This window comes from Sciurus carolinensis, chromosome 12, assembly GCF_902686445.1.
Source record: "Sciurus carolinensis chromosome 12, mSciCar1.2, whole genome shotgun sequence".
Lineage (NCBI taxonomy): Eukaryota > Metazoa > Chordata > Mammalia > Rodentia > Sciuridae > Sciurus > Sciurus carolinensis.
Genome location: NC_062224.1, coordinates 76,227,388 through 76,249,243, shown reverse-complemented (window position 1 = coordinate 76,249,243; position 21,856 = coordinate 76,227,388).

The window sequence follows — 21,856 nt, the reverse complement described above, 5'->3', positions numbered from 1 at the left end:
TGCAAAGTACAAAGGCTTGAAACATCCGGATAGTTGGGGCAATTATACATATTTCAGCCTTTCTGGCTGGGGGGGTAAGGAGAGAGGAAGGAAAAGAGGCTGGAGAGTCAGGTTGTGGGTCTTGAGGGCCCTGGGGCCATGTAAATACCCAGGACTTTGGGAACCACTGAAGGCTGGTGCCTGATGGGAGTGAGACCTCTGTGGCTCCAGGGTGGACAGTTGATGGACAAGGAATTATTCGGAGGCAGAGGATGCTTCAGGAATCCTGATCAGAAATAGGAAGCCCAGAATCCGAGAGACAAGGGGGCAGAGTCAAGAGTGTAGAAGAGATGAAACAGGACAAGTGTCCTTGCCATGTCTAAAAAAACAGGTTGCTCCTGATGTAGGCCTGAACTCTTTCAGAGGAGGCAGAACTGACACAAGTCAGGTGTCTTCCTCCTAGAGTGACCATTGGTCTTGGGGACAGCAAGGAAAGAGGGGTATGGGAGAGTGAGGGAAATGTGATAAGGTATAAAACGACAGTTTCCAGACAGGTAAGAGGTAAAACACAAAGATTAAGCAGCCTGAGCAGGTGGGGGTCTGTGGAGCTTTGGCATTGGAGATCTCTGAGAGAAGAGACCCAGGGAGTGGTTTCCTTGCCCATGTGCCAGGAGCTTTCCTGAAGCTCTCCCACCAGGCCCTTCTCTGCAGAGCATGATTTGCCCAGTAGAGCCCCTTGTGGCCACATGCTGTTACTGCAGGTTGATACTTGAAGGGGGGAAGTCAGTCAGTCATCCTTTCCCTTTGTCACACCACAATTTGCCTAATGCTGATTCACTGATCATCAGCCCATCCCTCAGGGACAACCTGGCCTACATCATATGGCCAGAGATGGAGCTAGTAAAGAGGATGTGTCTCATGCAGTCTGCAGCAAGGTCCTACCCCCCTGGCAGTGGGATGGTAGCACCTGGAATGGCCACAAGGCAGGTGCCCTAAGAAATCAGGGATTCCAACTCAAGGGGACAATGAGTGACCATCTAGAACAAAGGTGGGGGTGAGGTTAACCTATAAGTCATTTGAGAAACAGTTGCCAAGTGCCCCCCCCCCCACAGTAATACAAACCAAGGTGTGGTGGTGGCCCTCAGGCAGTGTGTAGAAGGAGGCTTCATAGGGAAGGGGAGGTCTGAGCAGAGAGATGACAGGCTGAACACAATTGGCACAGGCCATGGCATGACAAGGGGAAGGGCTGGGATATTAGGGCATGTTTGTAGATGACAGGCAAGTGCAGCATTTCCTGGGGATAATGTGTAACGTCCTCAGGGTATGAGCAATGGAGCAGGGAATAGATTTTGGTGGAAAACAAGGCTGGGAGAGGAGACCACGACATAGAAGAGAGGCCCAGAAATGCTGCATGCCTCCCCTGAACCCCCCAATCTTCATTGCTACACAGGAGAACTGTAATCCAGGGCTGAGGAGTATGCACAGCTGGGTTCTGCAGGAGCTGAACAGCAAAGGAAGCCCAGACTCTTCCCCTTTGCCAATTTAGACAATTTGGAATGCATTATGAAGGCCCATGTCTTCTCCCACACCAAGTAGGAGCTATCCCACAGGTATGCTGAGGTATTGGCACCAGTCGTTCTGAGGACAGCTGAGGGATGAGGTCAGCAGGCGTTGATTGCCAGGAGCTTCATCTGGTGCCCCAACGTGCCATACCAATGCTGTGATTTTCTACATGCGCCATGGTCTATAAAAGGCTAGGAAGCCTCTTTTCAGACAGGCATACACACAGGGATTTGCACTGCTGATGATGCTACCCTGCTTTCTTTTCCCACTGACATAATGCAATGTGCACTGGTTCCAGCAAAAGTAAGGAAAAAGGGACAAACTCTTCATAAAACTTCATAAAGTTAAATTTATTCTTTGTTTTATTTTTCAGCATAGCATGCATACAGGAAAATACATGGGTCATGAGTACGCCACTCAAAGGCATTTCTCAAAATGAATACCACCAAGTAACTAGCCTCTGGAAAAAAATCAGACCATCCAAATGCCCCTCACATTCTTCTTCAATCCCTACCCCCAAGGACAACCCATGTCCTAACCTCTAACATCATAGGTTAATTTTGCTTCCTTTTCAACTTTATATAAATGAAGTTGTAAAGTGTGCTTTTGACTTCGGTTTCTTTCCCTCAACATCATGTTTATGAGATATGTCCGTGATTTTTTCTGGCAAATGTTCATTCATTATCATTTTTGTATAGCATTCTGTTGATTATGTGAATATACTACAATTCATCTAGTCACCCTGTTGTTGATGGCCATTTCTGTTTTTTTCCAGTTTGGAGTTACTAAGAATAGTATTGCTAAGAACATTTTTATAAAATGGAAAAATGTTAATTTCTGTCATGTATATACTTAGGAAAGGAATTAAATGTATGCATATTTTCAACTTTAGTAAATACTGCAAAACTATTTTTCCAAAGTGGCTATATCATTTAACACTTCCACCAGGAATAATGGAGAGTTCTGGTTGTTCCACATCCTGTCAACATTTGATATCGCTTTTCTTGTATTTTAGCCTTTATGGGGGAAGGTAATGGCTTTCATTTTTCTTTCTTTTTGCCTCCTCTGCTTCCTCCTCTTTTTTTGGTGCTGAGGACCAAACCTAGGGCTGTACTCTGCCACTGAGCTACAAGGTTGAAGCTAATGATTTTATCTCCTTTTTATGGTAAAATGTGCTTTTCAAAATATACCACGCTTAAGGCCCTAAGTTCAATTACCAGCACAAATACCAACGTGTGTGTGTGTGTGTGTGTGTGCGCGCGCACCTATAGAGCATGGTATTTTTGTTATAATGCCCCTTATGGACAAAATTAAAAGTTGGCTTCCAAATTAGTTTTGAAATTTCACATACATTTTAAACAATTTTTAGCACTATTTGAAACAACAGGTTTGTTTGTTTGTTTGTTTGATTGATTTAACTTTTCCTACCTTACTGTTCTAATACCTTTTGTTTCACAACAGACTATTCCAAAACTTTATGACTTAAAGCAACAATTTTTTTCTTATGTCTAATGAATTCTTCTACACCAGGAATTTGGGCAGGGCTCAGCTGGGTGATTCTTCTTCTCCCTGGAGAATAAATTGAGGTTGCTTTGTAGTTCTTAGCTGATCATGGACTGGTCTGGATCATTCATTTCTGGATCCTCAAGGGAAAGACCTAAAAGGGGGACTCAGCTGGGATTGTCAACACGTGACCTCTCTGGCAAGATAGTCTCAGGTAGTCCATTCGTATTCCCCCAGAACATATGTCCCAAGGTAACCAAGTGGAAGCTGCTTCTGACCAAGTCTTGGACTCATCTGGAAAAACTTCTATCACATTTCCTGAGTTCTTCAAGTCATAAGAGTCATAAGGCTGGACTGCATTCCTCTTGATAGGAAAATAGCAAGATCACATCAAAAAAAGTGCACATGAAAGACAATCTGATTGTGATTCTCTTTGGAAAATACAGTTTTCCACAAACCCCATACTTAACAAAGTAATCCTGGCCATGGTGGACCCAAAGAGAGCACTGAGCCAGGACAGCCACCTCTATGATTTTCACTTTCCCTGTCCTTATCTCTCTCTCCTACATGCTTCACTTCATTCACTTCACTTTTCACTTTATTTTCTTACTCTCCTCTTTTTGCCCCATGATGTCAGATAACTAAATTCACAAGGACTCCATCTGGATATTTTTTAGTCCCTTTCTCCCCATCTCTTCACATACATCTTCAAACTCTTTGATCCCTGGGTGATAGAGCGATATTAGGACACCTAGACTCTTTTTTTTTTTTTTTTTTTTTTTGCGGTACTGGGGATCGAACTCAGGGCCTTGTGCTTGCAAGGCAAGCACTCTACCAGCTGAGCTATCTCCCCAGCCCACAGGACACCTAGACTCTAGCATGTCAAGTTTGGAAGGATGTTGACTAATCCCAGATGTACTTTACATATAAGGAAGTTGAGACCAAGAGAAGGGATTTTCCCAAGGTCCTACTTCAAGTAAATAGCAGAGCATAAATTATAAACCATAGTGTCTTATAGAATATCCACAGCTTCCTTTTCATTTCTGCCATCCTGAAACTCTTTCACATTCATCACCTCACCATTTCAGTGTCCTTAGGACTCTTGGTCAAAGAGCAAAACCAAAACTGACAGACCTCCATGCCCAGAGAGACCTGTCCCATCTCTGACCCCAGTCCCATCCTTCAGAGATGGATGGAGGGTTTGTGGGTGGAACAAGTAGGGAACAGAACAACCAGCCCCTCTGGCCACCCTACTGATCTCGGGTGTAGCTACTGCTTTTTTATGAGCCTGAAGTCCAAGGATTCTCTGAACTCTGATATCAACAAGCAGCTCATAAACCAGTTTTAAAATATCCAAGCATCCAGGGATGGAGAATTTAGCTGATGATGACTGAAGTCAGACTGAGGGTAAATCTGGGGCAAAATAAGCCAACAAAACATAATTCTATGGATGAGCCCAAGAGACAGAAACTCTGTTATACTAAAATCTATTTCCTGTGATAACACCTCCAAACATGAGGAAACTAGGGTCCAGAGCAAGGATCCCAGGCTGAGCCACCAGATGTCCAAGAGCATCAGCAGCGGGATTGTATCGGAAAGATCAAGGGCTGAAGCAATGGCAGGGAGTTGGCAGGTTACTGTGGGGTCTGAATAGTTAAAAATGCAGAGAATGATCTGCTCAGAAGCCCCTCAGAACTTTTTTCAATTCACCAGCTCATTCCTTCCAGCCACAAGATAGCAGCTGTGCAAATAAACTGAGCGTGACATGGAGGACTCTGTGGATAAGAAAGGCTGGCGATCGTTATTTTAATTGGTATGGCTGTAACCTCCTTCAGCAGAGCAGCGATGTCTGTTATAAGGCAAGCATAGTTCATCCAGGCAGTAATGTGACCAAGGCATTCCATTCCATACATCCTCTTCTCCAGGACTCTGACCAGTGGGAGGCTCAGAACAGGGAGAGACTCCACTAAGTGACTTTTAGTCCTTCCTATCTACAAATTCAAGACTAACAGACCCTACTTAAGGACCCGCCATTGAGAATGATAGAAAAGCCACGGAGGAGCCCCTGCCTTTCTTCTTGATGGGTCTCCCTGCAGCCCTGTATTCCTTTCTGCCAAGAAAAGAGAGGGGCAGTTTCTTTCCCTTAGACTCCTTTTCTGAGGGGAGAGAGGAGAGAGAGAGAGAGAGAGGGAATTTTTGAAAAGGAAGAAAAATTATTGAACCGGAAGAAACATCAGTTCATGCTGTCATTTTTCCGATCTGTGGTTGGCCAGCACCCGTGCCTGGCCCTCATCCACACAGCCTGCTGCTGTGGCCGCTGCAATTTGAGTTGAAATTATAAGAGCAGCTGCCACACTGGGCACAAAGCCAAGAAGTTGGGAGCCCATTTGTGTTTCTCTCCAAGTTCTGCAAGCTTTTCGATGCTTCTTATTTGGGGCCACGATGTATAGTAATAGTAGTATCTGTTGAGTGCTTCCTCTCTGCTGGCTACTGTTTTAAAACACTCCATGGGGATTATGGTTTTTAGTTCTTGTGCCACAACTGAGAAGTAGGCACTGTTATCCCCATTTTACAGAGGAGTCAACTGAGGCACAGAAGAATTAGAACTTACCCTAGGCCCTCCTTGGTGAAGCCACAATTAAATCCAAAGGGACTGACACTGGAGTCCATACTCCTGATGGGTCTCCCATCACTGGCTGACTCTGTAGGAAGCATGACCTCAGAGACTCCATATCTCAGAGCACTCGGTGCTGCAATAGGTACCACCTTGTCCCCAGGTTGTGGGGATCACCTCACTTCTACCCTAGCACTGCCTTTCACTCAAGCATACAAATATAGTGTCTTGGCTACTGGGAGAAGGAGTTGCTTATATGAGTAAAGTAGTTGTTCCCTTTTCTGGAAAATCAACCCAGAGTCCAGTTTACTGTCTGTTGCCCCTCGAGTCCCTTTTTTTTTTTTTTTTTGGTGGTGCTGGGGATTGAACCCAGGGCCTTGTGCATGTGAGGCAAGTACTCTACCAACTGAGCTATATCCCCAGCACCGCCCTCGAGTCCCTTTAAAATCAATGATCTGCATTTTCAAACTTTTCTGTGACACTCCAGACAGTCCCAGGGCAGACCCAAAGGATGACTAAGCCCCAGCAAGAAAACCCAGACTAACCCCTGCCTGGCAAGAGAGGATAGAGATGGCTGGCCACCCACTCCCTCTCTTCGATCTTTAGCTTCCTGTATAACCACGCCCCCTCTCTGTTCTCAGGCAGCCCTACAATGCTTGTCCATCAACTTGCCTCTACTTACTCCCAGCTTTTGCTCCTCTTCCCTCCCCTGCTCTCTTCTTTTCCTTCTCCAGGGCTCCCCTTCCCATGGACTGTCTTGATCTCTATCAGACATTCTATCCCCCTTCTTCCATATCTGCTGCCCACCCCCACCCCCAGCTCTCTCCCTTTTCCCCACACTGTCTACTCCAATTCCTTGCCCTTTCCTTTCTCCCTTCTGGTCTCTACTCAGACCTGAGGATCTCTCCTCATCTCAACTTCTGTCCCACCAATCACAATTTCCACATCCACCATGTGATTGTAATCCCTCTTCTAGGCTTCTAGAATTCAGAAAACAGAGGACCCCCTGATCTGCTTCCCAGTAAGCCCTGGGAGAGGATCTGCAGGCTAAGGGGATGATGAAATCCCTTGCTAACAAGTCAGAGCTGTGGCTCTCTCTGGGACTGAGCCTGCCTTCCTCTGTCATCTCCCAGGGGCACAAAGACTTGAGCCTATTTGCATTCACTCCTTGGCTTGCCTTGACTCAGAGTCCAGGATTTGGTGGCATGCTAATTTATTCAAAGTGAATGCAAATGAATATAGAAAACTATGTGACCCTGGATTTACTGGAAATCAGAGGCTCCCCTGACGGGAAGACTTGGGGAAATTTTGTAATCTACTTCCCAAGAGAAATTTAAAAATAGAGTGACTTTCAGTTGGGGTTGGGGATGTGGCTGGAAGTCATTAGAGGAAGGCCCACAGTCCGGGTTCCATGTCCATCTCTGAGCTACCCAACAGAAAGCAGAGGATGAAAAGCATCTGATTGCCAAGGTTCCCTCTTCTCCTCTCTTGGCTCTGGGCTGTGGTTCAGCTCCAAGTTCTGTCAGAGTCACCCAGTGGAACATGCTGAAGAGCACAGCACCCAGCTTTACTGCCTTTTTGGAAACTGGCATTTTATTTACATCCCATTTCCCACGACAGCACTCAGCTATTCTCTCCCCTTGCAACTCTTACACTGACCCTCCTGTCCCTGGCCCTCATTGGGTCTGGTTGGTCAAAGGAACAGAATGTTCTGACCCCAGGCCTGGAGGGGATAGGAGATTTGGATATTCCTGTAAGGAAGACCTCAGAGGGTAGCTCTGGGGCATATCCTCTCAGGCACAATGGGTTAGGCATTTTATTTCCTGAAGCAGGGAGAAAAAGTCCTCTCCAAAAAGAAAAGGAGAATAAGGTGACCTCAGAAGCCACAGTCCATTCTTCTGACCCCCAAACAGACATATGCTGAATAACCCCAAAATGCAGAAACTAATCACTTCTTAAAGATCTCAAGGGAAGGAAAAAATCCTCCCAAAATCTTCCGAAGAGACCTCTACTTCCATCAGAATGTTTTTTACTTATATTATTAAATTATTAAATTAAATATTTGGTTCTACCAAGGAAATCATTTTATTCAGGTACTTTCCTCCAGATAACTAGAGAACAGCTACCCTTGGCCATTAAGGTAAATCAGCAAAGCCTTAACAAATGCTGTCAAAGGACCTTAAGACCAACTCCCCAAAGATTCAGGGACCACCTCCTGGCTTTCCTTGAGAAATAACCCAAACTGAACTCTCTACTCTCAGGTGATGGGTCCTTGTGTGTACTGATCTGTGTTCCCCTAACCAAAGAGAAAGTTAGCTGAGGGCCAAGTTTCAGCTAGTCAATATGTAGGATTGCCCAGAGGAAGGAAAATGTTCTCTGCTTATTTAAACATCTCCAGCACATTTTGAATATTATCTCTTTTAAGTGTCACAATGGTCCCATCGGATATGCATTATTCCCATTGTACAAATGAGGAAACCAAGGCTAAGAGTTAAAGTCATTTGTTCCAGTCATACAACCGACTACCATTCTACCAAATATAAGCTAAGATAAACCAGTAGTTTAGGTAGGGTAGAAATAGATTTTTAGAAGAGGAGACAAAGAATTATGGGTAGGAAGAGAGAAGGAAGAGTTATTTAAAGACTTGTAAAATTTTCTATTGAGCTAGAAAATCTTACAAGAAAAATTATCAGGAGCTGGGAAGATCTCTCTTTTCCCACCAAACATTTCCACAGAGGTTCTATGCTAGAGAATTAGCAGTTGGTCTTAACACTTTGCAACTGCGCTCTGTAAATGCTGAGCTCTCTGGAAGGGTAACCACAACCATCTTACTAGTTAATTATGCCTTATTGTGCTGTAGGACTTGGCGGGAACTCATTTATTGAGTCTTTATTATCTGCCAGTTAGAGTTCCAAGATTTTTTTTTTTTTTGAGTCCTGGAGATTGAATGCAAGGGTACTTAACCATTGAGACACATCCCCGGCCCTTTTAAAATTTTTTTATTTGTTCCAATTGGTTATACATGATGGTAGAATGCATTTTGACATTTTGTACACATATGGAGCATAACTTCTATTCCTCTGGCTGTACATGGTGCTGAGTCACACAGGTAGTGTAATCATACATGTATAAGGGGTAATAAAGTCTGTCTCACTCTACGCCCTTCCCATGCCCAACACCCGCCCCACCCTCCCTTTACTCCCATCTGCATAATGCAAAATTCCTTCATTCTTCCCTACCCTCCCCCCACTATGGATCAGCATCCTCTTCTCAGAGAAAACATTCAGCCTTTGGTTTTTTGGGATTGACTTATTTCACTTAGCATGATATTCTCTAGTTCTATCCATTTACCCGCAAATGCCATGATTTCATTCTACTTAAGGCTAAGCGTTATTTCATTGTGTATATGTACCACAATTTATTTATCCATTCTTCGGTTGAAGGGCATCTAGGTTTGTTCCATAGTCCCCAGTCCTTTTTTATATTTTATTTAGAGGTAGGGTCTAACTGAATTACTGAGGGCCTTGCTAAGTTACTGAGGCCATCCTTTTGAACTCGCCATCCTCCTGCCTTAGCCTCCCAAGCTGCTGGGATTACAGGTGCACAACCCCATGTCCTGCTATTTTATTCAATGTTTACATTTTACAGATAATCAAACACATATTTCTGCAGCAAATGCATGAATATTAACACTAAATGAAATAGACATTCGGATTCTGCAGCCTAATGATTTATGAAAAGTACCGTTTCAGAGATATTTGGAGAATTCTTTTTCAAACAATTGAAAGGACTTGTAGGTCTGTAGCAAGAGCTCTGCTAAATGCCTTTGATAGGTGGCACAGACACCGGCTGTCTCACTGGAAAACCCTTTCCTATCTTAGTAACAGATCCTCTAATCTGTGTTTGGGTCCATGGATGTCTGAATAAAGACTGCCTCTTTGCAGATAGATGTAGTCTTGTGACAAAGATCTGGCTGATGAGATTTATAAGTGGAAATATGAGAACAGTTAACCTGCATACACAGGTATAGGTGTACCTGCTGTTTACACCTGGGGTCCATTCTGATTAATCAAAACCCATATTCTAGCAGCATGCTCTAGTTTTCATCTTAAAAGTCCCCGGAGGCCGATGGAGTGGTGCTATAGGGAAGGGGTAGACATTTCAAGAGGTGGAGTCTAGCAGGGGGTCTTCAGGTTGTTGGGGGTATTCCCTTGAAGGAGATTGTGGGACCCCTGTTTCTTGTTTTCCTCTCCTTTTGTTTCCATGAGGTAAGTCGTTCTGTTCTACCACACGCTTCTGCTATGATGTGCTGCCTCACTACAACAGAGCAACAGAGACAATTGATTATGGACTGGAACCTCTGAGCCTATGAGTCAGAAAACCCGTTTTCTCTTTACAAGTTGGTTACCTCAAGTATTTGTCATAGTAATGGAAAGCTGACTAATACACAGACCGTACCGGCTATCAAATATTTTGAGAATTACTTCTGGTATAATACTTCTAGAAAGTCTCTTTAAAGGGTTGCACCAAGCTAATCTTCCCTCCCTTCATCTTCCTTCCTGCTGGCTGGAATATGGACATGATGGTTGGACCTTGAGTACCCACCCCACTTTGAATCATGAAGATGAGAAAAAGACATCTTAAGTCACTGTTCACTCATAGTTTGTATCACTTTCAAAAGAACCTATATTCTAAGTTTCACTCTGGCCATGTTGCTTAACAAAAATCCTGAAATCTCAGGTGACAATCACATTTATTTCAGAGTCAGGGCCTGAGGGTTGACTAGGGTGGCTCTGCTTCCGACAGTAGGTCATGTTCACATTCACTCCTTCCTTCTCTTCATTCTGGGATGAGGAAACGCTGGGAACATGCTTTCCTCCTTGGAGTGAAGCTCAGGAGACCAAGCCAACTCACACAGGCACGCTTAAGGATTCTGTTAGTGTTACTTTCTCATTTCATTAACCAGAACAAGTCCCAAGACAGCCCAACATCAAGGGGAGAGGAGGGTGGTCATCCCACTGAGGGGAGGATAGCATGAACACCTGGTGGTCCCTACACAGAATCGACGGGAGACCACCAGTCCCGCAGAGCTCACTGCTCCAGGGCTTCTGAGCATCCTGGGCTCCTCCCATGACTCCCAGCATCACTGTGGGTCACTGCTCCCCTGTCATGGCCTGAAATTCCAAGCATGCTGCCCCCACCCCCACCCCATGGGCCCTCTCAAGTGGGTGGCAACAGGTCAAGTGCATCTTTCTTTTACTGACCCGTCTCTGTGGTCACCCCAAGACCATGCGCCAGGTTGCACAGTGTATCTGGCATTCTAACCTAAAGGGGTGAGGGGAAAGCTAACGCCAGGAGCTCTCCTGCCTTCCATTTGTGCCTGTCTCCCAAGGGCCTCCTACTTCCGAACTTCCTTTGGGAGTTTCTGCCCACTTGCTCTGTCCAGCCTGCACCTACTCCTCAAGGAGGGTCGTGGCACTTCTGGAAGTACTCTCAGAAGAGTGAGGAAGTGCACTTCCTACAGGTCCCCAGGAAACCTCTCCTTGGGCTGGGCTGGCCAATCCCCTGGGCACATCCTCCTCACAGTAACTATAAGGTTCGGGAAAATGATTCAGGAAATTAGCCTCCGCACTCCCAAATGCCAGGAAGAAACACCGCGGACAATTGAGAAGGGGCGGGGTGTTGGGGATATTGTCCGCTCCTATGGTTTGAATGTCACCCCAAAAGCGTGTGCTGGAAACGTCACCCCAGTGCAACATATGAAGAGGTGGGCCCTTCAGGGGGTGAGTAGGCTGAGGTTCTGCCCTCCTGAGTGGATCCACGCGGTTGCTTCGGCAGGAGGCCTGTCGTCTCGGCAGCAGAAGGAACGTCACGCACGCAGTACGGGCCACTTTTACTTTCCCAACCTCTCCGTGGGCCACACATGCCACATCGAGATCCAATGAAATCACATAAACAAACAGCAAGGGTGACCCTAGAGCTTGGGAGAAAGAAACCACCAAGGGAAGAGGAATGGTGATTGGCAGAAGGGCAAGCACACCTTGCCTCCTTGATAGTCAGGAGAGATATGGGGTTCAAGGTCTCCTGGGGGCAGGTAGTCGGGAGAGGCTACCCTGAGCACAGGGCTCCAGAGGCCAGGCTGGGCTTGGCAGGCAGATGAGCAGAGTGGCCACACCTGGCCCAGGAAGAGTCTGTGATCTGACCAGGGAGGAAGAGAGAGGATCCAGTGGGCAAACTGAGTGCAGGTGTAAGACAGCAGCAGGAAGATTTGGGCTGAAGGAGGCTGAGACACAGAGGAATCCAGATGGTGAAAGGGAGAGGGCAGCCTCCTCTCTATTCTCCTGCTTCCTCTTCACCAAGTCCAAGGTGTCCAGAGCTGTCTCTGGCCTGGTGGTCTGATCACCAGAGGTCAATCTCTCTTTTAGAAGGAGGAGCCTCTTCAATTTCCTCCAGGAATGGTTTCTGGGCTTATTAAGTGGACCTGATAACATGGGGAAATTTGTTGTCAATGTTTTAAAGATGATTAAAACTGCATAGTGACTGGATGTGACTGTTCAAGAATGAGTTTAATGCGTAAGAGAATGGATTGTTTTTTCAGTTTTGCTACATTTTAATAGTAGGTTTTAAGGGAGTATTTTTTTAGGTCTCATCAGCAACATCAAACAAAAAGGTACTGAATGCTCCACAGGGTACAGAGTACTGCCAGGCACCTTGGAAAGTCTAGATGACATGGAGAAGATGGCGTTCTTGCCAGTCTGGAGATTTGACAACTCGGAGTTTCAGTTGAGTAAACATTTTATTAAGGCAAATTCTTCATTTCCTAGAACTACTGTCGACTGAATTATTTTAGCTTTTGGAATTAACCCAATCAAGATGAAAGACAAGACTAAATTGTTGAGAATTCTTTCAGGCTCATATGGTTTTTATTAGCATTCACTTAGGAAACAGAATTGACCTAATAGACGACTGAAAATAAAGACTACATCTTTTGAAGTCCAAGGGCTAAAACAACTGTTACTTGTTTTAAAAAGCAAACATTGGCTGGTATGACTAGGCTTTACACTAGTTGAAAAATAGGCCAAGTATTGACACTGCATTCCCCTCATGCATTGTTCATCTAAAATAGTGAATGTTAAAATATGTGGGTGCTACATATAACCGATTTTGGGGGGAATGGGTGGGTACCAGGGATTGAACACAGGGGTACTCGGCCACTGTTTTATTTAGAGACAGGGTCTCACCTCGCCATTGCTGAGGCTGACTTTGAACTCATGATCCTCCTGCCTCAGCCTCCTTAGCTGCTGGGACTACAGGCATCAGGCTCTAACCAATTTTTTTAGGCGATGCAGTAGCCGCCATTTATTGGGTTCTTTGCCACTGTTCACTGTGCACCAAAGGGAGGAGCTCATATCTATGAGCTGTTTGAATTGTAACTGTTGGAGGCGAGGAGTTTGACATGTCCTAATCTGATGACTCCTTTGAGGTTCTGAGTAGGAACCTCGCCTGTCACTAAGTGTAAGGTTTGGACTGTACCCTGAAGTCTCCATCACTTAGCACCAATTAAAATCCACCTCAACAGACCCTGTGGCTTTGCTCTTTCTAAAGTCAGGAGCAGCCCCCTTAGGGCTTTCAAGGCTCACTGGCCTGGCCAGGCTTGGGTGTCCCCTCACTTCCCATCGTAGGCTGAAGCCCGGGAAGGTGGCCTTGTACACCAGCACTGCACGCTTCAGTGTGTGCGCATGCGCACCACTGGCCGTGAGTGGCGTTACCTCATCCGGGCAGCTAGCATTCTGGACCCGCTCCATCCTAGGTCCCTGTGTTCGAGGCTGATGCCACCGATGTGTGAACATGTGTTCACTTCATTTTAATCGGAAGTGGTGTGTATGACCAGAGAGGTTTCACCTGAATAAAACAGAACTTGCAGAATCCAAGACACCTGCTTCTCCTTGCCCAACCGATTCAACCAAACCCAGATCAGCCTCTGCTCCCATTAGTCTTCCCTGGGGGGGCTTCTCCTTCAAGGACCACCCCGGGGAGGTCAGCTTCCACAGAGACAATGTTCCCTCTGATGTTTTCTTTTTTAAAAAAATCTGTTCTTAAAATTTCTTGAAGTTGTAAACAGCTAAACACACTGTCAGTTTGGCTGACAAAACAAAAGTTCGTGTTGTAATCAAGTTAAATTTTTTCGACAGTTAATAGGCTAGCAAAATGATATGAAACAGAGTCATTATCTTGCTTTTGCTTCCTGGTAATTAAGCATGGGGACACAGATAAGCTCAATCACTGCCTTCCCAAATACTGTTTTTTTCCAAGCCACAGGCTTAATAAAGGCTTTTCAAATTCTTGGATAGTAGCCAGTCAAGGTGGCACACGGCTGTAATCCCAGTGACCCCCCGGGAACAGACAGGAGCAGGGAAGGAGGTGCAGAAGGATCACAAGTTTGAGGCCAGCCTGGGCAATTTAGCAAGACTGTGTCTGGGAAAAAAAAAAAAAAAAAAAAAAAATATATATATATATATATATATATATGTGACTGGGGATATAGCTCAGTTGTAGAGCATCCCTGGATTCAATCCCCAGTTAAAAAAAAATAAAAATAAAAAACTTCCAGATCTTAGTTGGGTTGCCTGGATTTGTTTTGGCTGTGCTGGATCCAGCTGCTCTTTCCTAGTGGAGGGGGATCTCCTATGGTATGAGGTCTTGGTTGGTGGCCACTTTGGGGTCTGAAAATTCCTTCTTATCTCTGTACCCAGGTATCCAGGTTATAGGTGTGAATCCCACCCTGGGCCTCTACCACACTTCTGTCAAGTCCTTAATCTTGAACAAGTGACAAAGCCCAGAGACACTAGACTTGTTCCTGGCGATGAGAAATTCGAGCTGTCTATTCTGGCCCAAAGGTATTTACTGTGCTTCCTGTTTCTTCCTGCCTGCTTCCTCCAGACTCACTCCACACCTTCCTTTCAATAAACTTCCTTCCTGTTTACCACAACCAGACACAGTCTTGGTTTCTTGCTTCTGAAAGCATTCTCCCTGGATGAGACAGGCACTGTTGGCCACCTACACACCAGTGGCTTGCTCCCCTTTCCCTTTCCTGTTTACAGAACCCCACTTTTCATCTGTTCATATATCTGCCTCGCACAAGTGTGTGAACCAGGTCTGGTCACCAGTCTCCTCCCCTTGTCTAGAAATCGATCTAAAGTGAGACCCATGATCCAATTCTGACCGAAGAGACCTGAGGGGAAGCTGCTAGAAGCTTCTGGGAAAGATTTTCTTCACAGATTGTGTCCCTGCTCCCTTACTTTCTGCTTGAGATAATTCCACATGCAAAGAGGAACTTGGAGCTATTGCAGCCAGTTTGCTACCAAGAGGGAAGACAATGGCAGCCCTGCAGAAGGAAGAAAGAAATAGTGGACATGCTGTGTCCTCAGTGATCTCTCAGAACCACCAAACAAATCCTGGAATCACCTCCCTCGAATCTGTGGGTTTCCTGTGCTGAGTCAGCCCTTTTCATTTCATTATCTTATGTTAAGTATTTTGTTATTTGGAGCTGAAACAGCCTGATAAATTGATTTGTTGAATTTCATGGTAGTCCAAAGATAATGAATTATGTCATTGGAGCTGACAGAGCTCTGGAAGATCCTTGAGAATCTGACACTGATATAGAAAGAGACCCCAGGCTCCAGGAGGCTTTCCCCATGAGCTGTACCTGGTGGCATCTTTCCCAACACCCGTTGGAGACCGAATGCCCAGGCAGGGACACTGGTGGGAAGTCACGTGGATAGACAGAACTGGACCCTGGCACCTGAGAGCATGGACAAAGGGACAACAAGCACCTCCCTGGGCTCCTTTCACAGCCTCCAGGGTCTCTGGGATCTCCAGGGCCCTCGGTGGCCCGGAGACAAGCTCCTCGTCCTCTCACAGATGAATACTCCTGGTGGTTTCCAGTTGGTTTTTTGTCCTCTGCTTTTTTTTAATGCCACTTCACAATTTTTCTTGCAGCTGTGCCTGAGTCAGAATGAGCTTGGGGGAAAACTGGCAATGAACTGTAGTGCTTTGCAAAACTTCAAAAGAGTGAACCAAACCCAGTGAGAACTGTGGACACGGAGCGCAAGCAGCTGGCTGCAGAGGTGCCAGTAGGCTGTGACTTCTTCAGAATGGTGCTCCTGGCCCCAAATCACGATTCCTCTGCCAGAAGTCAGCGTTCCAAGTTCCACAGTTAGAGATGCACTGTAAATATTCCCGAGACACAGAATTCCTTCAGGTGAATTTTTATAATCCTTTCAAGAGGGCTGACATTGAGAGGAACCAAAGGAGATAGGAAGAGGTGGGTTGAGGGCCACACCAGGTGATTTTTTAAAAATCCAGAATAGACCCCACAAGTCTCTTCTGCTGATGAAGCACACAGTGGAGGGCAAGAGAGCAGTGGGGACAGTTACGTCCCTTCCAGGAAGAAAAGTTGGGTGAAGGGCAGAGAAGAGGGCAGCCAGGTGTGTCAGGCTCATACTGTGAGGATCCGAAACACCCAGGGAGAAGTGTGTAGGTCTTGTAGTAGTGACCACTAGGGAGTCACTGGAGGTACCCAAAGAGGACAGTGACACTTCAAAAGTCACACAGATGGGAGGCTGAGGCAGGAGGATAGTGAGTTCGAACCCATTCTCAGCAACTTAGCGAGGCCCTAAGCAACCCAGGAGACCCTTCTCCAGTAAAATATAAAAAAGGGCTGGAGGGCTGCGGATAGAGCTCAGTTGGTAGAGTGCTTGCCTCCCATGTACTAAGGCCCTGGGTTCAATCCCTGGTACAAAAAAAAAAAAAATACTGGAGATGTGGCTCAGTGGTTAAGAACTGCTGGGTTCAATCCCTGGTACAAAAAAAGAAAAAAAGGGTGAAAAATGTCACACAGAGATGACAAGGGAGGTCCTTAGAATGGCTGGGGCTGCCCCCAAAGAACTCTGAAAAAGGGGAAAGGAGAGAGAAGTACTAGTCTTTGCTGAGTTCCCTCAAGCAAGTCACCAAACTGTCACCTTGCAAGCCGCTAAGAACGGTTCCCCTATTCCACAGGATCTGGGAGCGGTGCAGCTGGGGTTGACAAGCTGCCACAGGGGCTGCTGGCTAGGCAGTGCAGGGTAACCGTTCTCTGAGCGGGAAGGGACCCCTTGCTCCTTCTTCCCTCGAAGCCACGCCTCCGCTCCCCACCCCATCAGGACTTCTTTCCAGGTTGAGTCCAGAACCTGAAAGCAGAAGCTGGACTGCAGACGCAGAGGTGGGATGGAAGGTGGTAGAAACAGGTCTGAGGGTGACTGTACTTCTCCATTATTCCTTGGGTGCTTTGGACAGAGTCTGGGACAGGGACCCCTTGAGAAGACGAGGGAGTAGCAGAGACGGGTGGTGGAGGCAAAGGAGCAGGGAACAAAGGCCTGGGGAAGGGGCGGGGCCTCCGCACTTTCCCAGTCCCCACTTTCATCCACCAAGCCCCCACCTGTGCTCCTCAACTCTCTTTTCATCTCCTGAAAGAAAACATTTCAAACGAACCCAAATCAGTCCTCCGCCCTGCAGGCCAACTCCGTCAGCGGAGCCCTCTCCTCCTTCATCCCACATCCCTTCAAGAGCCACATCCAGCCTGGCCAACCTCAGGAACGTCCTCACTGGTCTTTCCTGTGATCCCAGAAGAGCAAGGAGTCTTGGGAACTTGTAGGAAAGCCCTTTCTCCCCTCCTCCCACCCCATTTAGGGCCTGGTGAGGAGAGGGCAACGCTTCCTTTCCGAGTCTCTTTTCTTCTTCCCTCCTGGCCTCTGCTCGCAGAGCCCAGCACACCCTGGGTTCCTGGCAGGTGTGTGTGGAGTGAAGAAGGAAGGAACGTGTAACGAAAGGTGCTGAGAACAGGGCGGCTGGAGGCTGGAGGAGTCTCCAGCCTCCCTGGCCAGCACCGCAGTGAGTCATGGGGCTCTCTGCACCTTCAAGGCAAAGCTACAAAAACCATTAGCTCTGACTCAAGTCCAGCTGGCATGGGGCAGGTTTTAGTCACCCTGGCTGCAGAGTTCACACACTGGGCACCCGTCCCTTGGACCAGCAGCCTCGCCTTCTGTCCCAGCCCCCACAACCAGACAGTTTCAGGCCTTCCTCTATTGTCCAAGTAGGACAAGGCGTGGGGTAGAAGCTCCTATCCTAGGGACATTGGCTCACCCACCTGGGTACCCCAGGATGGGTCGTAGTAGTTGCCTGGTAAATGTTAAAGAAGGAAAATGGAACTTTAAACTGTTTGTTATGATCTGAATGTTTCTGTCCCCTCTGTATGTTGAAATCCTAACCCTGGTAGTATGAGAAGGTGGAGCCTTAGGAGGAGATTAGGAAATGAAATCCTTGCCCTTATACTACAGGTCAGAGACCCCTCAGGCCTTCACCATGTGAGGTCACAGGGAGAAAGCAGTCCTCACCAGACTGAATCTGCCAGCATCATGATCTTGGCTCTCCTAGACTCTAGACCTATGAGAAATAGCTCTCTGCTGTTTCTAAGCCTACAGTCTGTAGTATTTTGTTCTATCAGCCCATAGAACTATTAGCCCATGGACTAAGACAATGCTCAAGAGGTGTCTGCATCTTTAAAACACAGATGTCACTCAAGCCAAACCTCCATCTGGGAGGCAGGTCCTCCTGCGCTGATTTGGCTGATAAAGAAACTAACACAGAGAAAACAGGAGACTTCCTAAAGTTCATGAAATATTCTGGTAACCCAAACATGGTGTGGTTTCATATCAGGTCTTTTTGCTCTAAAGGCCATATTTTTGTTCCACTAACCATAAAAACCCAAACAGATCTGGGGTCTGGAGGAAGGACCCAGAGAAGGGAACCCTGGAGTTCCAGAGCCACCCAGAGTTAGTGCTTCCCCCCCCCCCCGCCCACCGAGGAAAAGCAGAAGGTGAGCTCTGGGTGGGGAGGCCCCCAGGAAGCTCACCATTAAGGCGTTGCTCAGCCTGGACCTCTGTGTGGCCTCTTACATGCTCAGGATGGGGAAGGGGAGCATTCTTCTGAGACCAAGAGGGCCTGAGTAGTCTGCTTGACAAGGGCGGGCCTCCTGGATCTATTCCAGATCCTGAGAATGTTGTCCTTTGCTGTGGGCTTTGGGGCCCAAAACAAACAAACAGCTAGAGGTCAGGGTATAACTATGCTCTGAAAGGACCAAGTGTCCCCTGGAGGAGAAGAGAGGCAGAGTCAATGAGCCTGGCAGGGAAAGACCAGCCTGCACTTGACCCCAAAGCAGGGTGAACAGGTTAAGAGAATGTGCTTGGACAAGAAATTGGTCAAGGCAGAAGCCTGCAGAGGGCAGGGCCTGAGGGTGATACACAGCACCCCGCAGCCCCCACAGCCTGCTCCAGTATCTGAGAGGACCCCAGTCAGTCAGTAGACTCCAACTGAGTCGATGGCCTGGGTCCTGGAATCACTTACCTTTCTGAAAGTCTCTTTCTCATTCGTAAGGTAGGGGTCATTATACACGTCACAAGATTGTTATGAGTGTCTCATGGTCAGTTTGAGCGAAGCACTATCCAATGCAGTGTGTGGAAGAAATGGAAAGAAGACCTTCAGTTAACATTTGTTAACATTGAACTGTTGGTGTGACTGGTTGGATGTTGGGTTTGCAGCTTTTGCTTGACTGGATTTGGGCACATATATTCCCTAACTTCTCCTTTCTCCTTTTGACTTGAATGGTTGGGGAATAATAATGAATGTTAGTTAAAAATCTAGTATGTGAAGAATACACATAACCCAATCAACAAATGGGCTAAGGATATGAACAGACGCTTCACAGAAGAAGATCTACAAGCAATCAACAAACATATGAAAAAAATGTTCACCATCTTTAGTAATAAGAGAAATGCAAATCAAAACTACACTAAGATTCCATCTCACCCCAATTAGAATGGCGATTATCAAGAATACAAGCAACAATAGGTGTTGGCGAGGATGTGGGGAAAAAGGTACACTCATACATTGTTGGTGGGGTTGCAAATTAGTGCAGCCACTCTGGAAAGCAGTGTGGAGATTCCTTAGAAAACTTGGAATGGATCCACCATTTGACCCAGCTATCCCACTTCTCGGCCTATACCCAAAGGACTTAAAATCAGCATACTACAGAGATACAGCCACATCAATGTTCATAGCTGCTCAATTCACAATAGCCAGACTGTGGAACCAACCTAGATGTCCTTCAATTGATGAATGGATAAAGAAAATGTGGTATATATATACAATGGAATATTACTCAGCCATAAAGAATGATAAAATTATGGCATTTGCAGGCAAATGGATGAAATTGGAGAATATCATGCTAAGTGAGATAAGCCAATCTCAAAAATCCAAAAGACGAATGATCTCACTGATAAGCGGATGATGATACATAATGGGGGGTGGGGGGGCAAGAATGGAGGAAGGAGGGACTGTATAGAGGGAAAAGAGGGGTGGGAGGGGTGGAGGGAGGAAAAAATAACAGAACGAATCAAACATTACCCTATGTAAATGTATGATTATGCAAATGGTATGCTGTTACTCCATGTACAAACAGAAACAACATGTATCCCATTTGTTTACAATAAAAATAATTTTTAAAAAAATCAAAAAAAGAAAAAAAAAAGAGAAAATCTAGTATGTGCTAAATTAATCCTTCTCAAGGATTCCTCACTGGACAGATTGTATCAATATCATCATCTCCTAAGATGCAAATTAGAAATGCAAAAACTTCAGCCCCACCCCCAATGTGCTGATTCTGAAACTCAGGGTGAAACCCAGCAACTAGTATTTGAAGAAGTGACCAAGAAATGCAGATGCACACTACAACCACTGGGTGTTTTACATGCAAAGTCTCATCAGTTCTAAGGAAATGAGTTTAACATCCCTGATTTACAGTTGAGAAACATGGAATATGGAGAAGTTAGTGACTGCCCCCCCCTCCTCACCTGGTAGGGGAACCCCAGGCCTGTGCAGTACTGCACTGCTGCCCTTCACCCCTAGAGATGCCTTCCAGAAGTGGGAGGGTTTTGTTCCAAGGACAGACAGAAGTGGCAGGCAAGGATTGCTGGTGAAAATGGAGCATTCTTTTCTGTTGATAGACCAGCCAGCAATTGTTCCATGGTTTGTGAGACCAGCTGGAGTATTATCATTTACGAAAACAGGATACTGTTTAGCACTGGGACTGTTGCACTGTTGAACTGCAGCTAAGAAGGCATCAGCAGTTTGCAATATTCCCAGGGCACCTGCCATCTGCCAACCAGGAGTTTCAGCAGCATTGAGGCCTGTCCTATTTCCTGACCCTGATGATGCCGTCATCGATGTGTTACTGAGTTCCTATTACTTGATGGTATCGTTCTAGAGGATTTGCAGTATATTCCCCACAGATATGCCCCTTAACAGATAAGAACATTGAGGACTAGAGGCTTTGGGACAAATGCTTAAAAGCAAGGGGGCAGGGCTCTGGCCCGCCCACTCTGAGGATGATTGCTCCCTTTATGCTACGCTGGGAAAAGCCAGGAGGGCATGGGGGAACTGAGTTCCCTAAGCCAGGTAAATCTAGTGCTGGCCTGAGACCCAGCATCCATGCCCCTTCCCCTCTGGGCTCCCTGCCGCCAGAGAAAGCCCGCGGAACCCACCTGCAGGGAGGTGGGTCCGCCCCAAGCGCTGAGTAGGAAAGCCCCAGCCTCTCCGCAGAACCAAAAGTGCCAAGAGAGGCCTGCCAGTGGCCACAAGATGGCGCTGTGATCCAAGCGACTCCCGGTCCTGCCCACACTCTCTCCCAGGACCGAGGGCCGACCCCGGAGCGCATCCGCGCGCTGCAGGCCCTCATAGGACCCGACCCGATGACTCCGACCGCAGTTGTTGAGGACGCTCCCCACTGCCCATGGAATCATCTCCTCTCTCTCCCGCTGCCTCGCCCTGGGGCCCCGCGCAGGGTGGAGGCCGCCGCAAGGAGCGCTGGAGCCCGGGGCGGCGCCCAGGCAGCCCGGGAGAGCTGCCTCTGCCTGCCCAGCCCTCCCTTCCTCTTTTCCCGCGGCTCCTCCCCAGCCCAGCCAGCCAGTCCCAGCCCTCCGCTGTCACCGTACAATTTGAGCACGCTCACCTTTTGTGCACTTTAAATATGGCACAGCTAAAGATCAAAAATTCAAGATCAGCTTCTGGCTTTACCATTAAAGGTGTGCGATACCTCTTTGAGCC